Source organism: Thunnus maccoyii, chromosome 9, assembly GCF_910596095.1.
Source record: "Thunnus maccoyii chromosome 9, fThuMac1.1, whole genome shotgun sequence".
NCBI lineage: Eukaryota > Metazoa > Chordata > Actinopteri > Scombriformes > Scombridae > Thunnus > Thunnus maccoyii.
The window spans coordinates 10,110,798-10,128,832 of NC_056541.1; the positions used below are offsets into that span (position 1 = coordinate 10,110,798).

General features: G+C 38.6%; 1 long non-coding RNA gene across 2 annotated transcripts; it reads right to left on the minus strand.

The window, feature by feature from the left end:
- Nucleotides 1–3,442: 3,442 nt before the first annotated feature.
- On the minus strand, nucleotides 3,443–12,055 carry LOC121904247. Of its 2 annotated transcripts, XR_006098191.1 has the most exons (4): nucleotides 11,946–12,055; nucleotides 11,551–11,708; nucleotides 4,550–4,798; nucleotides 3,443–3,829 (listed from the first exon to the last, which is right to left on the minus strand). It is a non-coding gene; the product is annotated as an uncharacterized LOC121904247 (long non-coding RNA). The 2 variants fall into 2 exon arrangements; XR_006098190.1 differs by lacking the exons at nucleotides 11,551–11,708; nucleotides 11,946–12,055 and adding an exon at nucleotides 5,077–5,172.
- Nucleotides 12,056–18,035: the final 5,980 nt, after the last annotated feature.

An 18,035-nucleotide genomic window follows, 5' to 3' on the forward strand; every position in this document is an offset into this window, starting at 1 on the left:
TGTTAATTGCCATGATCTTTGATAAGGCACTTAAGAGAAGGCTCCCTCCTAGGATTTTCCAGGGAAAGACTTATCCTACACTAAGTGTTTAGGACAGCGAATCTAAAAGCAATCAATAATTATCATTTGGCTCTACAGAGTTTTAAAAGAGATAGATTTTTGTGAAAATCACTTGTCACTTTAATACCACTGTGTGTGACAAAATGCTTTCAATCCTACAGAGGTGGTTTAAATTTCTTTGGTTATTAGTATGGTCTATGAATATCTGGTTTTCCTAGGGTAGTTTAAGAGGAGGAGCGGTGCCTTGACTTTTATATAAAAAAGTAGAAAAAGTCTTTGTCACAAATACAAAATCAGTATCGCGTTTAATTCAGTTTATTGGCGAGATGACCATAGTGTAACATCATGCTCTCTTTTTACGTTTACTCCTTTTTTATCTCCCCACACTTAATGATCACAATTTTCTCTGATTCTTTCTTCACCTCTGCTTCTGTCATGCCACTCTCCATCCTCCTCCTCTCTTTACACAAATTCCTCACATTTTCAAAAACATTGTGGTAAAGGCGGTAGCTTCTGTCGTTTCCAAAAGCAAACCCTTACAGGCTGGTGTTATTCTGTATTTTTCTTATTCACAAGGACTCCCACTCCCATGTATTTGTCTGTCTCTCAATACTTGCTGACTCTCCTACAATGTCTGTGGCACTCAGCCCCGAGCTCATTCAATTCACTTCTACTAAAGATGTAAACCTTAAAAAACTGATCACGAATATATAGTTTCATATTTACATTTTATTGTAGGTTTATTTTTTATTTTATTTTTATTTTCAGCAGCAGATTAATACACATTTGGTGTGCTTGTGCATGTTTGCAGCATGAGGATGGTATCTGTGGGATTGACCTAAAATTAACTGCAGTGTCTATTAGAGATGTGCCAGCACACTGTCTCTGCTATATACTATGGTGAAATATTCTGATGGTGTCAATACCGCCAACCATTTACAATACTGTGATTATTGTCATTTTCAGAGGACACTATGAACACAGAGCAGTGCGCCTGCCTTCATCAGCAGTTTGATTTTGCTTAGCCCCCAGTGGCCCATAAGAGCTCAGTATAACTGTTATTATGTTCTGGGTGAATTTACAAATTTCTCTTTCTTTTAAAAATGAATTTAACTGTTAACACCTAGCGGATGACACTTGCTACAATTCTACAATTCTTGCACTCCAGAAATCAATCCATCAATTTCATGTGGAAAAATTCACTGAGCTGCATTCAAAGTGATTTCCAGTCAACTGTCTGTTTAAACTATGTTTGATGTGATTTCCTATGCAGAGTAAAAAAAAAAAAAATATATAAGGCATTTTCAGACCAAACAGTTCTGGGGACTCCCTAAGAGGAACTATCCAGTGGGGATATCCCCCAAGAACTACATACCTTCAAGGGCTTTTTTTCTATTTGCATTCGCACTGCCAATAGGAAAGCTGAAGTGATGTAAGCCAGCCGGTGGTTGGTATAGCAACGTCACTTCTGCGTGACATACAACAACAAGATGGAAGATGCCGTGATCGGAGCTGTGTGTTTGGGTTTGGGTTTCATGATAATAACGGAGTTGGAAAGAAGATGTACAAATTTTAACTATGTGGTTGAAAGAGCAAGAAGGAGAGCTAAGAGGAGAAAACTCCTGCGACAATTGGCAATACTTCACATCGTTGAGGCTGAGTGAACAACGCAGATGTTGACGTTAGCTTATTGTAGTTTTATGTCATGTGAACAAAATATTTCAGGGGGAAATACAACAGTGTAAAGCAATCAGTCTAAAGTGAAATACAAAAATGCACTGTTTGTGTTTCTGACATAGCTGCGGATCACTGCACAATGATGTTCACCATCTGTTTGAGTCAAGAAGAGTGTTACTGACTGGTGGAAAACTACTGTTCCCAGTTTTACTGAAGACCAGAGGATACAAAATTTACGAATGTCCAAGAAATGTTTCAGTACATCTGTCACTGTCTGAAGCCTGTGTTGGACAAAATGGATACTAGTTATCGTCTATCTGTGCTACTCCAAAAAAGAGTTGCTGTCCCGTTGTGGAAACTCATTACTAATGCCGAGTACAGGAGTGTTGCACATCTGTTTTGGGGTTGGCATTTCAACTGCCTGTGACCGTGTGAAAGGGTTCTGCTGCTTTGTTGAAGAAATTCTATTGCCTGACAACATTCAGATGCCAAACACAGAGAAGCTGAAAGAATTGGCTCTTCAAGCAAAGATCTGGGTTACGACAATGTGTAGGGGTTATTGATGGCTCACACATCCCTATTTTGGCTCTCCGGGAATACCACACAGAATATTTTAATTGTAAGGGATGGTATTCCATCATATTGCAGGCAGTAGTTAACGGAAGGCGCTTGTTTGGGAACGTTTACGCTGGGCAACCTGGCAGCTTGCATGGAGTTCTGCGTCTGTCTGCATTGTGGGAACTGGCCGAGAGAGAGGAGCTGTTTTCACAGCAAGAAAATTGGTGGACAAGACGTTGGCCACTACATCCTTGGAGATGCAGCCTATCCACTGACCAGCTGGCTCATGAAGCCTTTCCCAGACAATGGCCACTTTACACAACCTTCAACCACAAAACAAGCAGGGCAAGGGTTGTGGTTGAAAATACATTTGGCCGGCTGAAAGGAAGATGGAGATGCCTGCAGAAGCGCAATGACTGCAGTCTTGAGAGAATAAAGTCCATGGTGCTCACTTAGTGTGTACTTCACAACCTCTGTGAGAGCCATGGTGAGGAGGACAGAGAGTAGTGGGGTGTACCTATCCCTGTTGCAGCCCTGATGCATTATCATAACCCTGTGGCTGACATTTAACCCACTACAACACAAAGCATCACACACATCTTTGTGAGAACATGATTAAGTGCATTGTGTAACATCTAACACTGGGCTAAGGCTATTGTTTAAATATCTCAAAGTGCATCAAAGTAGTATAAACCAAATCTGTGAGTTTTTCTTGGAGAGTATTTTATATGTTCTGCTTAATGCAACAAGAAGCTGTAGCTAAAAGTGTTATATGCAATTTTGCAATTGTGGGTCTTATAGGATTAACAGTTACACCAGTATGCAGTTGTAGATAAAAGGACAGTCTTTGCAATTTATGTTTGTCTAGTTACATGTTATCTGTGACTAATTGCTGCATATTGTGTATATTAACATGGCGATATGTTATTGTATGCATATCCACTCTATTTATTGTATTCCCATTCCAATGTATTTATTGTTATTTGTACTGTTATTTTCCTGAATCCATGTTCGAAATATTTCATGTCTTAATAAATAATGAACAAATTAACTTAAAAAACATCCAGCCTCATTTTATGTGCTGCGTCTTCTTTCATGACTTCACCAGTAGTATGAATACTTGCACAAATAACTCCAGTAAACCACATATCCTTACAAACCTTTATCTGAATGTTATTTGAACTGTGGACATATGCAAAACAAGACAACAAAGTTTGTCCAACAGAGTATGTGCAAAACAACAAAAAACCTTGAAGGGGTCAGTCCACTTCAGGGTGACTTGGGCCTTGAGCCCCTGCCACAAGCCTATTAAAGATGGTCAGAAGGCCCTCCTGAAAAGCAGCCCGCTGGCGCCTTGCCTCTGCAGCCTCTGCCCGTAGCTGGGCATGTTCTTCAGCCTCTGTCTGGATTTACTCCTTCAGCATTTCAACAAGACTTTGCACATGAGCGTGGCTTTGCCTGCGGTTTTCCTCCTCCGACTCTAGCATCTCTTTTACCAGACACAGGGCACTCGAGTCACCCCTTTTTTTCTTTCCTGGAAAAAAAAGAGGGGGGAGGAGCATGTTTAGCATATCACTTTTATTCTATTCTGTTTTTTGTTTTTTATTAAATGAATCAGTAGTGCTATGAGCCCACGACAAGTTTCCCCATGTGATCATGACTAAAGTGATTATTATTATTATGACTAAACTGATAACTGAAACTGGGGGAACTGCAGACTGTAGGGTTATCACCAGGAAAACTGACTTAGGCCAGCTTCAAGGACTCTGGTGCAGTCTCTAAAGAGACATTTAGGATTGAGTTAGCTGCTTCAAAGTGCAGGGTTGTATCTGTGACCTTAGTTTTGTAAACTTGTACATCAATTATTACTGAGTATTTTTGCTGCACAGCTTGTGAAAGTCAGCTTGCAAGCCTGTGTCTGAATGCACAGATTTGGAAAACGGAGTTGTGCACATGTACAAATCTACAAAACTAAGCACAAGTTTGCAAAACTAAGGTCACAGGTACAAACTTAAATGTACAAGTTTACAAAACTAAGCTTAAAGATACAAAACCCTGTTTTCAAACACAACTTTTTGAATGATATTATATTCTATAATCTCACGATTAGCTTTCTAACAGACTGATGTTGGTTGAGTGCAAGATTGAGCAAACGTTAGAGCAAGCAACCCATTCTGTGCTCTTTTAAGTTATATAACGTTACATTATGAGTAAGTATTTTCTTTATATGTTGCTAAGTATATGAGCTGCTAACCTTCTGCAGAGGCTTCTGCCAGTGGTCAGCAGCTACTGGTGCTGCTCGCGATGGCTTCAACATGCCTGACTGCCTAATCCTTTATGCCTGTATGACCAGCATATGCCAGTCTGTGGCCAAGGATAGCGTCATACCACTTGCTTGTTTTTCGATCAGATCCGCTTTGGTTGTTGTGGTCTTTTATTTTCTTGTAATCCTGTTTCAGCTTCTTGATTTTCTCTCTACATTGCTTCGCTGTGTGGTGGATGCCTAATGTGGCAAGTTGAAGGGAAATGTTAGCGAAGATTTTTATATTTCGCTTCAACAAGGCAAAATTGTCTTGTATTTCCTCTGTCACATATAGGCTTATAAGCCTGGACTTCACTGTCTGTCCATTTTTTAAGGCTACCGTTAAGAGCTGTTGTTTACACAGCTAACGTTTTACATGAGTTTTTAAAAATGGCAGTTGCCGGTGTTGCATTGGCTCATGTGTTTGACCAATCAATAAACACTTAAACTGCTACATGCTTGAAGAGTACAGTACCTACCCTGAAGTAGGAGCTAAAACTGTGTTCTAAGAACTACGATCGTTCCCAGTTCCTGCAGAGCAGACACAATAAAAAGTGGGGAGTTCTTCCAACTATGAAAAAGAAAACACCTATACAGTTCAGTGATTCAAATCCAAAGAGATCACAGTGTGAAGTCATTTAACTATACTTTAGCACTAATAGTAGTATTTTAGGAAATACTGATGATAATATAATTTAGATATTTTTACCTACGATAATCGGAGCATGAAAATTTGATACCAGCACATCCCTGCCTGTGTCCTTCATAATTAAGTAACAAGTCACCCAGTGCAACAGCTCGGGTTTGGTCTCTTTAGAGGATTTGTTAACATTCACCATCCTTTGTTATTCTAATATAACACCACCAACACTCTTGATGTCCTCTCTCGTCAGAAAGTAGAAGTGTCACATGTCAGAGTGCCCTGGCTCTGTGCATGCCCACATCGTAGATGTAATGTTCTGCTCTTTTTCACACAATATGTCAGCTTGGAACTTTAGTTGTGGTGTTAATACATCTTACACAGTAAAACTGTCATAACAGATTTAGATTTACCACGCTCTGGTCTCCTCTTCTCTTCCACAGTTGCATCTTTCCTCTCTTCATCTCTTTTCCCTTTGTACTGTTTTCTCCTCTTTCTTCCTCATCACCCCAACAGCCTCCTCTCGCTTCACCTTCTCCTCTATTTACTCCTGCTTCCACCTCTCTGTCCTCTTCCACTCCTTCTGCCCAGAGGCCTGCCAACTTCTGCCTATACAGCTCTGATTGTTATCCGCCTTCAGAGCCAAGAGCGGATCTACAGGAATCAAAGGTGTCAGGACGTGGCAGATCTTTTCAATGCCACGATACACAGAGGACATTGTGTGGCCAAGCCAAAATCAATCTGGCTTCCATTCATCACCTAACCCTGTCTGTTTGGGGCTCTGGAGATGCCTTGTCTGTCTAAGTTGTCTGTCTGAAGGTCTGCATTTTGGCTGTTTGTTTTCAATAGTTTTAACAGTTTTTGTGTGTTGTGTATAGGACATACAACAGAGAAGTGGATAATGTTGCAACTTTTCAAAGGCACCTGTCAATGTTACAGGCCGTGAATATTTCATAATTAAAAGAGATTTCCAGTGGAAGTTTCCTTTAACTCAGCCCTTACCTATAACAAACCTAACCCTTAACAAAAGCGCTTGAAAAAAGTCCTGCCTGGCCAAAAATTCAATCCGGATGTGTAGAACATGTTGAACTTGTTACGTATATCCAACTTTGTTGAGTGGGAAGATACCACCGCAAACATACACACATTCACAAATATAAAGGGTGTACAAGTTGTAATTAGTGGCTTAATTAATGGTTAACAAATCATTTACTAACACTTTATAGATCAGTTACAGGCTACAAGTCAAAACAACTTTTGGGTTGCCAGGTTGTGAAAGAAATCTTTGGCTGGTGTTTATCCTCCACCAGAATGATACTTGCTTTGTGTTTTTTTGTTTGTTTGTTTGTTTTTAGCTCTTTGTGTTTTTAACTTTTTGTTTACCAGGAATAATCAACAAAATTTGACCTCTGATCTTGTGAAGAAGAGCTGTGGGACACCTGGATCAAAGTCCATTTATTAACAACGTATAAAATTTTACAACTCCAGACTTATGGATTTATAATCATAGATGACTCACTTACTCTTGCTATTGGTTACAATGTATGTGGTACATTATAACAAATGTTTATCAGTTGCTTTAATAACTTTTGTAACTGCAGAATTGGTGGTTTATTATAAAAAGTTTGGACCACGACTTTTTCACTAATCACTTAACTAACATTTATAACTCCAGACTTTACAACTTATTAGAAAGTAAAAACCATTGTTCATTGTTACTAAAGAAAGATACATTATTTATTTTTGTTAATAAAGATTAATTATAGATTGCAGGTTTCGCGCTTTCTAATAAGACATCAGTAAAAGTTAGTAAGTCATCTTCAATCACAAATGTTAAAAAGATTTTTTCTAATGAACTAAAGAGCTACAGTAGCTAAAAATACAAAGATAGTGGAATTTTGGAAGGGAATAAACCAGCCAATTTATTTTTTCACAACCTGGCAACCCAAAATTTGTTCTTATTAATGGCTTCTAAGTGATCTAGCATTAATAAATAAATAATTAACCTCAAATAAAGCCATTAGTTACAGCTTAGAAACCCTTTACAAAGGGTGCCTTATTAGAAAGTTGTACCAATATGACTTCATCCTAAGTATTTTGAGCTGACAGCGGGAGCCGGGAAGAGATAAGAAAATATATATGTGGAAAGAAGATATGGGGAGAATATGTCACTCAGTGTTTAATATATAGTAAAATAAACTACGCATGGAGGCAGACACAATTTCAGTTTCAAAGACAGACAGATACAGGGGCAGTGAGGGTGACTGAGTATATGCGAGCACTTAAACAACTTCATTTTGAATGAGAGAGACTGAGGATTGAATAGGTGAGACAGGTAGAGATGTATAGGGAAAAGTGCCATCGAGTGCTGCTCCACTTCTAAGAGGTGTGATAAGAACGCCTGAGGGGCCGCAAAAGAGAAGGCAGGAGGCATCGAATGAAACCCTCTAATGCTATCTCTCTCCCTCCTCCCCCTCATTTTGCTTCCTCATTTCTCCCCCAATCAGTCGATGCATTTCCCTGAAGGTTGACAAAGGTGGCTTGTGTAAAGTTATCTCTGCAGTTAAAAAAAGAGGCATCACCTCAGCAGCAGCAGCAACAGCAGGAGGTGTCTCTGAGGCCTGTCGTAGCGGTTCCTACTTCTCAATCCTCCAAACCCACCTAAACCCCGCCTCTACCTCCTTCTCCTCCTCCCCCCTTTACAATCATCATCTCATTGTCTAAATGGTAAATGGATTGTACTTGTATAGTGCCTTCCTAGTCTTCTGACCACTCAAAGTGTTTTTACACTACAAATCACATTCACCCATTCACACACATTCATACACTGAATGGGTACAGGGGCTACCATACAAGGTCCCAACCTGCCCATCAGAGGAAACTAACCATTCACACACATTCATACACTGATGACACAGCCATCAGGAGCAATTTGGGGTTAAATATCTTGGACTTGGCATATGGACTGGAGGAGCCGGGAATTGAACCACCAATCTTCCGATTAGTGGACGACCCGCTGTACCTCCTGAGCCACAGCTGCCCCTAATGTCTCTTTTAAATATTTTCTATGGTTAATCTGATAATAGCAGAGTTTTCCCAGAATATTTCAAAACTACTCAGGGCAAAATATCGTCTCCATTTTCCATTGTCTCGTGGATTTTTGTGACAAAAGTTTTAGGCACTTTAGATGTTTAGACTCTCATCCATTATGCAACACCATCAGGGGGGCGTCTGATCAGTCCCAAATTCATTCTGCAGCATGACAGCGACCCCAAACATACAGCCATAGAGTCACAAAAAAACTATCTTCAGCGACAAGAACAAGGAGTCCTGCAACAGCTCATATGGCCCCCAAGGAGCGCTGATGTCAACATCATTGAGTCAGTCTAGGATTACATGAAGAGACAGAGGCAACTGAGACGCCTAAATCCACAGAAGAACTGTGGTAAGTTCTCTAAGATGCAGGAACAACCGATGTACCGAGTACCTTGAAAAACTGTGTGCAGGTGTACCGAGGAGAATTGTTGCGGTTTTAAAGGCAAAGCGTGCTCACACCAAATATTGATTTGATTTTGGTTTCTTCTGTTTACCGAACTTTGTATGAAGTTAACTGATAAATAAAAACTAGTCATGGCATTATTTTTGGAAGCATCCTCACTTTACTTTTAGCACATACAACTTTTGCCCAGTGCTGTATATTCATTTTTTTGTCATACAGACTTCACAGTGTAAAACCTTCCTTGTAGGACAAATAAAAACACATATATGTGACATTTAAAGTCGCCCTCCACTCAAAAATATTTTTTTCTTCTTTTTCCTCCAGTTGGATGTTTGAGCTTCGTTGTGCAGAATGATGTATGTGCAGAGTTTGACACTAGAAGGTTGTTTTTACATTCATCTCCTAGAAATGGAAAGTTTCTCTGTGCTCACTGAAAATCTAATTTCAAGGGGTGGGCGTACAAGCATTACTTGTGACATCACAAATGGTTTGGAAGCCAATCCTGGTCCAATATTCAAATTACACAAGTGAGATTTTGAAACCAGAAGCCTCCAGTGCACAAACACACTTTACAGTGAAGTAGGAGACATCTTGTGTCCAGCAGTTAAAACTTTTGAAATGAAAAATTGCATATTTATAGATTCTGGCATTTTTAATGAGGGAGAAGGAGAAGATGTTATTTCAAGGATTTTAACAGGACAATTGAACTTTTTTGGTGGAAAAACCATATCAGACACATGTTATTATTCAAAGTGGAGTCTATTATATACATCTTAAAACATGTCTGGAGGGGACCTTTAAGTTTGTAAAGAGACATATCTTTTCCAGGATAGGAATATAATATAACATATAATGTACACCTATAAATGTTCAAGATGGACTGAAAAGAAAGACATAAAAGTATTAAAGGAATTGTTGAACAATAATAGAAATATGCTTACTTTCCTTCTGAGAATCTGCCTACCAACACCTCTAAAGATCACTGATGAACATGAGGTATCTTGTTTGTTTCATCCACACACAGCCAGAAATGTAAAAAACAATCATCTGTGGTTTTAAGGTGGTTACATGCTGTAACTTTCTTGCGAGCAGCCAACCACAGTGACCATGTGCAACTTCCCAAAAAGTCTTGTCATCAAAGTGAAGTTGCCAGGTTTGGTACTATCATGACTGTAGAGAAACCTTTATTTTCACCAACCCGACCTGGCAACCCGTGCCATCGAATCACTATAGTAACAAATAAATCTGTCCTAGCAAATGACAAAACAATTTGTCGCAGTGGACTCAAGCACTTATCTCCTTACACCTCTTCCTTTCACTTTCTTTGATGTTTTCTCCCCACTCTCCCCCACCTCCTCACCCTCTCTCTACTTTCCAAGACAGATAAATAGGAAATGATGGTGTCATCATTAGAGGGCCACACACATACTGTAGCCCACACACACACATTTAATGATTAACGGCCACAAAAGAGCCTTTTGGTGTATGGAGATTGTTATCATTTGATGCATTAATTTCTCTCTACATTGCGCTGTCTCCCTCCTTCAAATCTTTGGGAAAAGGAATCACTTTTCTACCTATCTATAATTGAGGGAAGACAAAAGCAGCCTATATTTTATACAAGAATAGAGAGAATTTGAAATGATGCATTCAAAGCCACCCACCTTTAAATGCAGGGACAATAAGAAGACATGGAGACTGTGAGCTGCTATCAAAGACATCGCTTTGTAGTTTTATCTCTGTAAGTATGGTGGAAGATTCAACAGCATAGATATTATGTTTTAAAAGGTTCAAAGGCAGTAGGCAGGTAATGACAGAACCACCTTGAAACTTGACAGATGCATATCAGACTCCTTAATTATATTCACTTCATGGCAACTCTGTAAATTACAGCCTCATCACTTCTGCAATTATGTTGTAATTAGACAAAAACAAATTACAATATGATGGTAAATTGTGTGTTGCTAAATAGAAACTACTACTAATGTAAGAAATATGCACACTACTGTACGTCCTAGTTTAATTTCTATTACCACTGTGCAGACACGTTTCAAATCTCTACTTGTAAGGTTTGGGGCAAAACATCTGCATGTTACCTGTCTGCTCAACATAGTTTCAAATAAACACATTGAGACAAGCTGTTATTATCATTTTGTTTCAACAGGTGAACATGAGATATACTTGAGCTGCATAACATCCTCTCATAATTATGATCATTTAAACATAATCGCTTAATAAAGAGGTAGTTAATTAAGCTAATTAATACAGGACTTAGCAAATGGCTCTGTGTCAAAGCCCCCGTGTTCTCATAACCCTCTGTATTTTAAAGCGTTACGGATTATAGAGGAAAGGTTTGGATCCAGCCTTGCTCATTTGACAGCGACACAACAATTAAGTCACGCTGTTACTATAGTAACATATGATAGTCTCACACATTCGAGATTTTCATGGGCAGAAAAAAGGGAACAAAACTTGGTTTCTAAACATTTCTTTTAGAAGACAGAGTCAGTGTGTAGCAGCTTTGCAAATATAAGGTAAATACGTTCAGCTTGTATATTTGTAGTCACTGAGGAATTCATGTTATATAAACATTTTCAAGCAGGACTTTAAATTAGTTTTTCGTTCTGTGGTATAATATATTCCATTTTGATTATCCACCCTGCCCACTGGCATATTTACACAAACTTTCCTGAACTTTTTAAACTCAACACCATAAAGCATAATTCTTTACACTAGTTGTTGCTTAAAAAAATAGCACAACATATTTTCAACAATACAAGGAAACTTCTAAAACCTGTGAAGTAGGTGACTCACAGCAAAGTTGATATGACATTACTACGCTGGACCGCTGCATCTCCATGGTGATGGATGATACAGGGCATTGATTGGTGCATTAATAAGGTGATGATGTTGCCACTGACATGAACCTCAGTCACCCCAAGGTCCCCCAAACTGCTGATGGAGGGATGAGTCTGCATGTTGGAAGTACAAACACACACACACACACACACACACACACACACACACACAAGAAAATAAGTGCTTGTACTACAGGGAATTCTTACACACATTAAATACTGCCTGGAGTTTTCAGATTGATTTGCATTTAACTATTTAGAAAACATTTGCACTGTTCATACAATTACACTTGGTTATATATAAGGTAAATATGTAACATTTTCTTTCAATCACATATCGCTGTCACTTACAGGACATCCCCTGACTATTTCTTTTGCCATGATAGTGACATGGCTCCAGGGATGTTAGTCCATCCACCACTTTGGTCCACAGTGAGATATCGCAACAACTATTTGATGGATTGCCATGAAACTTTGAACAAGCATTTCAATGAAATTCACTACAGATATCGAAGGTCTCTAGAGGATTAATTCTAATAACTTTGGTGATCCTCTGACTTTTCCTCTAGTGCCATCAGCAGATCGAGGTTTTCACTTGTCCTGTAATATAGCTCAACATCTACTGGATGAACTGGAACCATTTTGGTAAAGATAACCATGATGTCCAGGTGATATATGCTATTCTTATAGGATTCAGATTATCCTGTCACTTTTTGTCAACCATCACCATGAGGTTGACATTTTTTAAAATTGTGTATTGTTATTTTTTTTATTAACTATTAGACGCATTGCTGTGAAATTTGGTACAAACATCATTGCACCCGGATTGCTGACCTTTGCTCTATCGCTATCACTTCATTTTGTCCAATACTTTGATTTATACCTGCAAAACTCATAACAAAACTAACACAGTGTACATGGTATATATTATACTCACTATAGCTCAGCAAGCCAGCATTATCAGTGTGAGCATGTTTGCAAGCTAATGTTAGCATTCAGCTAAAGATAGCCTCAGAGAGCTGCTAGCTAGTCTTAGTCTTGTTTGTTCTTTGGTTTTCCCTATTTGCCAGTCTAAATGTTTAACATGTTATTATTTTCCGTTGAAGTTTAGCAAGTATTTGCAACCTATAAATAACTCCAAGTGACAAAAAGAAAACTTTAAAATTTCTTACAAGACGGAAATCTCCTTCAGAGTTTTATTCTAGTCTGAGAACATGGAGAAAGCTAATGATCAAAATCCTAGAAATGTTGAACATGTTGAAATTGCTAGTTAACCGCAAAGCCTGAAGGCAGCTCAATACAATCACACACACACACACACACACACACACACACACACACACACAGACACAGACTAGTTCAGACCCAAAGATGAAATAATCACTTTAATTTCACATCTCTCTCTTTCAGAACAAGATTACATTACAGCTTCTTTTTGATGTCTGCCCGGGAGGTTGAATCCAAGGGTTTGGGAAAGTTTTTATGATGTACTCCTTGAAAGTTTGGGGTCAAACATGCAGATGCAAAATGCAAGCTCTATTTTAGCATGATGACTTTGCAAAATGATTCACATCAAAACACTGTCCTTCTCCTCAGAACAAGACTCTGCCCTTCCATCTTAATGGAAATATCTCAATCACCATAGCTCTTTTCTTCCATTGCATTTCATCTTTTTTTTTAGCTGTTCATTTCATTTTCACTGTCATCATCCTCCTCACCATCTCAGCAACATATTTTCGTCGGAGGACCTGAGAGCACCTATGAATAAGAGCTCACTGACAACATCTATCCTGCCAGAAAGTTCTTGAATCACGGCATCTAAAGATTGTAAAAGCAAATGAATTCATCTTGTTCTTAATCCGGCTGGTACTCTAGAGGTTAAAGAAGCTGCCTGGCAAGTAGAAAGTTGATTTCTGTATCTTCTGTAGTTTGTGGAGAAATTATATGACACAAGCTATCTGAAATCTCTCAAACATAGACACACCAAGCAAGTACTAATGTGAAATGATAAAAAAAAAAAAGTTTAAAAGTTTAAAAAGTTTTTAAATCAACCTTCCCTTAATATCGAATTTAATTTATTTTTTTCTTTTCTTTAAGGTACTTATATTTTGGGATATATTCTCAGACAAATACTACTGAATAGGTGAGGTGTGTGTTTTTTTTATCATAATGACAAAGTTTGTGACAATTCTAGTATTTTATTATTATTATTTTAGATTTTCCAGGCATGACTTAAAGTATACCAGGAAACAGTAAAAAATGTTTGAAAGTACAGTACTGATGATCCACATAAAAATCAATACTTTTTAAACAGACTTTAGATCAGTGTGTCCAAGTGACATTTCCACATATAAGGGGGCTAAAGGCCCATGAGTGTTTAGTATTTTGTGTCAGTCTGGCCTGGTTTCACTTTGTCTGAATACAAATTGACTGTGCTATTTTTCAAATGGTGTCCAAGACAAACCTCTTATCTCCAACTTTCACCTTTTCCTTAGTTTAATAATTAACATTGTATTACCCTGAAGTAAAATTTATTATGACTAGAATGTAAATTGGACTTTCTTTTGGCATTTCAGGAGCAAAAATTTTGATTGTTCAGTGTTTCTTCATCCTGGATATATGAGGTTTTCCCAGTGCACTGGACGTTTTACATTCTAGAGTGGGCTGGTAGCACTGGTGTAATGGGATCACAGCCGTCTGGGCCCTGGAGTACCCTGAAGGCACGCTCTGCCTGGTTAACCAAACACCCCTGAAAACACCCTGTCCGCTTGTTAAATATGACATACTGGCTGGCTGACTTATCTACATGTGAGCACATTTAAACAAAACACACACGTGCGCACACACACACACACACACATATATATCACTCACTGGTTAAATATCATCTACTCACTTGCGAGCACATCTGCATGAATATGCGCACAGACACATTCATTCTTATTCAGGCACACTATCGCCCTCTAGTTGGAAATGTCTTTACAGTGTGGAATCTAAAGAGGAAAAAGGGAAATCTCAAAACAATGATCCATCAGCTGAAAGAGAGAACAGGTGTTGAGATCTAGGTGCAAAACCCACCAGAATTATGAACAGAGGAAGGAGGAGATGCACAGTATTCTGTTTTTTCTTCTCTGTTTTTCTCTTTTGGTTCATTTTTCCCTCTGTGCTGAAAAGAACTTTGGATGAATTGTGTTGTGTGCATAAATAAAGTGGAGCTGATGATCAAGAAGTTATGAAATGCAAACAGGGCTGCCTTGAAATAAGCTTATGACAGTTATTGGTCAGAGGCCAACACATAATACAGTACATTTTTGGTATAGTAAGTGTGCTTAAATTGTACCTTATATTTCCATGTTTATTGTTTTTAAACTATATTTGTACTTATGATGTGAAATTATAGTTTTAGATTGGCAGAATGCTGTACAAGTTTACTAGACTTGCATTGTACTTAATATACTTGACAGTATAGATAGATAAATGCTCCCTCTGACCTCCAGTGGTTAAAGTTCTCACCTTGCTGCTGTAGACATATACAGAAGGTATGGTCAGCAGCATTAGATATGTTACACGTAAACGAGATTTGAAACTTTCAGGACTTTCTCGAAGAGGTCATTCAGAAAGTGCTTTTCAAAGCTTAGTATTTAGTTACCCTTTAAAAGTTTCATTTTACCCAGTGTAAGTCTTACTATAGTTTAGTTCTGAGAGTACTTGAGCTGTACATACTTTAGTCGGCAATTTTTGACAATATATCTACATGTTTTAGTATTTGATTTAGTACAGTACACAGTGCTTTCCATTTAATATATTATTTAAAATAGTGAAACTTGTACTGAACTTAAACTGGGATATATCTACTATAAGTGTAGTGTTTTGAGTCATTGTCTAAATATGCTTTAGTACACAGGTAAATGAATTAAGTTCATGATTAATTCAAAATGCAATAGTTGAAAAAGATTTACATGCAGAACGCAAAAAGCACATTCACAGAACTTGTGGTTTAATGTGAGAGTGGTGTGTTACATAAGTGACAATGTGTATCCTTGCTATGCTTTTGGATTGCAACTTTTTACAACATATATTCTTGATTTAATAAATAATGCTCTTGCTGACCCCAGTGAGTCAAGTTATTACCAGTGTAGAGTGATACTGGACTAATCGTGCTGCAAGGAAAGATCCCACCTAATATATACTCTTATTTAATTAGTGTAAGAAACAATCTACTTAAGTCATGATATTCAGCAAGTAATTTTTGTTAACTACTAATAGTGAGACAGTACAATGTTTGAATGTGTTGTAATCTTGTTATCACAAGATTAACAAATGTATGAGCACAGCTACTTGGGTAATGAGAGAAACTGTGTTACTTGGGACTATGCAAATGTAATCGAAAAATCACATGAAGCTGATTACTTTCAGTAGCTTTCATACTGGTCTGCATGTAAATGTAATCAGTGATACTTAAGAGAAAACATTAGAGCTTCATTTAACTTTGATTGTTAAATACAACAGGAACAACAGGGCTTTTTTGGAGGAAAATACAAATCTTGTTCTACTACTAGTGCAAGTACTACTATTAGGCTAATGGCAACACTAATGATAATGTTACAACTAGAATTATGATTATCGCTGTGGTATTACAACTCACTGCTGTTACAGAAAATCCATAAAGGCATAAAAGATAGATTCTTGAAATTCCCTATAAGTAATATGAGACCAGGTCAAAAACAGCATTACTTAATCATCATGTACTCTATAAACAGCAGACATATTGTATATTAAAGTTATTTCTGGCTGTGTTTCCTTCTCTCTCTTCTTCCTCTCTCGTTTGCGAGTCTGCCAGAATGCCATTGTTTCTCCCTTTTTCCCCCATCTTCCATCCCTTCTCTCTCTCTTGTTCCAATAAAGTCCTACATGCATTCTAGCTAGACTAACTTATCTTGTTGCGGATTCAGCGCCCAGGGTCAATTTCCCTCCAAATGAGAGCATTATCTGCGACAAGCTGTCCCCTGATGTAAGCCAGTGCCCCTGCCGGCTTCATTTGTTTCAGGCAGACAAACAGAAGGCTAGAAAGTCTCCCTGTGTTTTGTTGTTGCTGCCTGATTGCTCTGTCAGGCTCTGTGTTTCTTTATTTGGTCTGAGGCATGATAAGGAACAACCAACAGACTGGAACAAGATGCCTCCGCTCATACTTAAATGACAGAGAGGGTATGGGAGAGAGAGAAGAAGGAAATGTATGGAGAGGGAGGAGTGGGGGGTCAGATAGGAAAAGTGGGCAGGAAAATGTGGAGAAAATTATGTAGAAAATGGCCTTTGATCTGAGGCTCTTTTCCTTTTACTTCATTTTTTTTTGGTCAGTAAAGTTGTACAAAGTGACACAATGGGATAGGTTTGAAAAGGGCTCTTTAAACGATTTCTGACTAGTATGTTATTGGGTGAATATAGCTTGTTCCTCCAGGGTGCAAGAGTTGTGATAACTATTACACCTACATTTGTAATGTCTGGAGAAAGTACAAAAAGGCCAATTTGGGCCCTAACCCTGATATACTGTCTTAAAGGGGTACTCCAGTGATTTCAAGCCCCTTTACATTGTGTGATTTTGGCCTGTCCGTGACGAAAGTTGACAATTTTGACAGAAATGTGGTAAAACCCAAAACAGTGCTCCTGGATCACACTGTGAGACACGCCCACAGAAAACTAATCTAGAGACAAAGACAGCCTGAGGCTGAGACTGTTAGAAGTTTAAGACCAAATTCTCACAATGTGACTGCTGCTACGACCACAAACAAACCAGGGATACAAGATATTGTATTTTTTGCCGATATCTGATATATTTTCCAACTCATTTTGGCTGATTGTTGATGCAGATACCGATATGTGCACATATTTTTTTCCACCTGGCTGAGGAGACTATTACGAGTGCAATCATAGATTGTACTAAGTATGATCAAGAAAGAAAATATATGAAAGAACTTAGGAAGACCCGAGTTCAGAAACTCAGCATTAAAACTTTAATGAACCTACCAAGTGGGTGGAGCAGCAGAGTTTTCTTTGAGTTTATTAGACAGACAGGATTAATGGGTAGATTTTAATCTCTGGTCCACATGCCAAAGCAGAGGGTAGCAGTAAGGCACCTGACATGCTGGTTGCCAACTGCCATTATAAACCAAAAAGAAGACATTTTTTCAAACAGTAGTACATCATGTCAGCCAAGGTGTTTCCTATCTGTGCAGCTGAACACAGCAGCTCCTTGGCGGACTGTCTCACTCTGACGGTCTGGTGCCTCCTCCACAGGCTCCACTTCACTCAGCTGATCAACAGAACGGCTGCTTCATCCCACTTTAACCTGAATAACGAACCGGGGGTCGGCGCTCTGGTTGGATCCACACGGAGAGCCAGGGCTAGCTGGGAGGCTAGTGGAGCATTAGCAGTAGCATGGCTGGA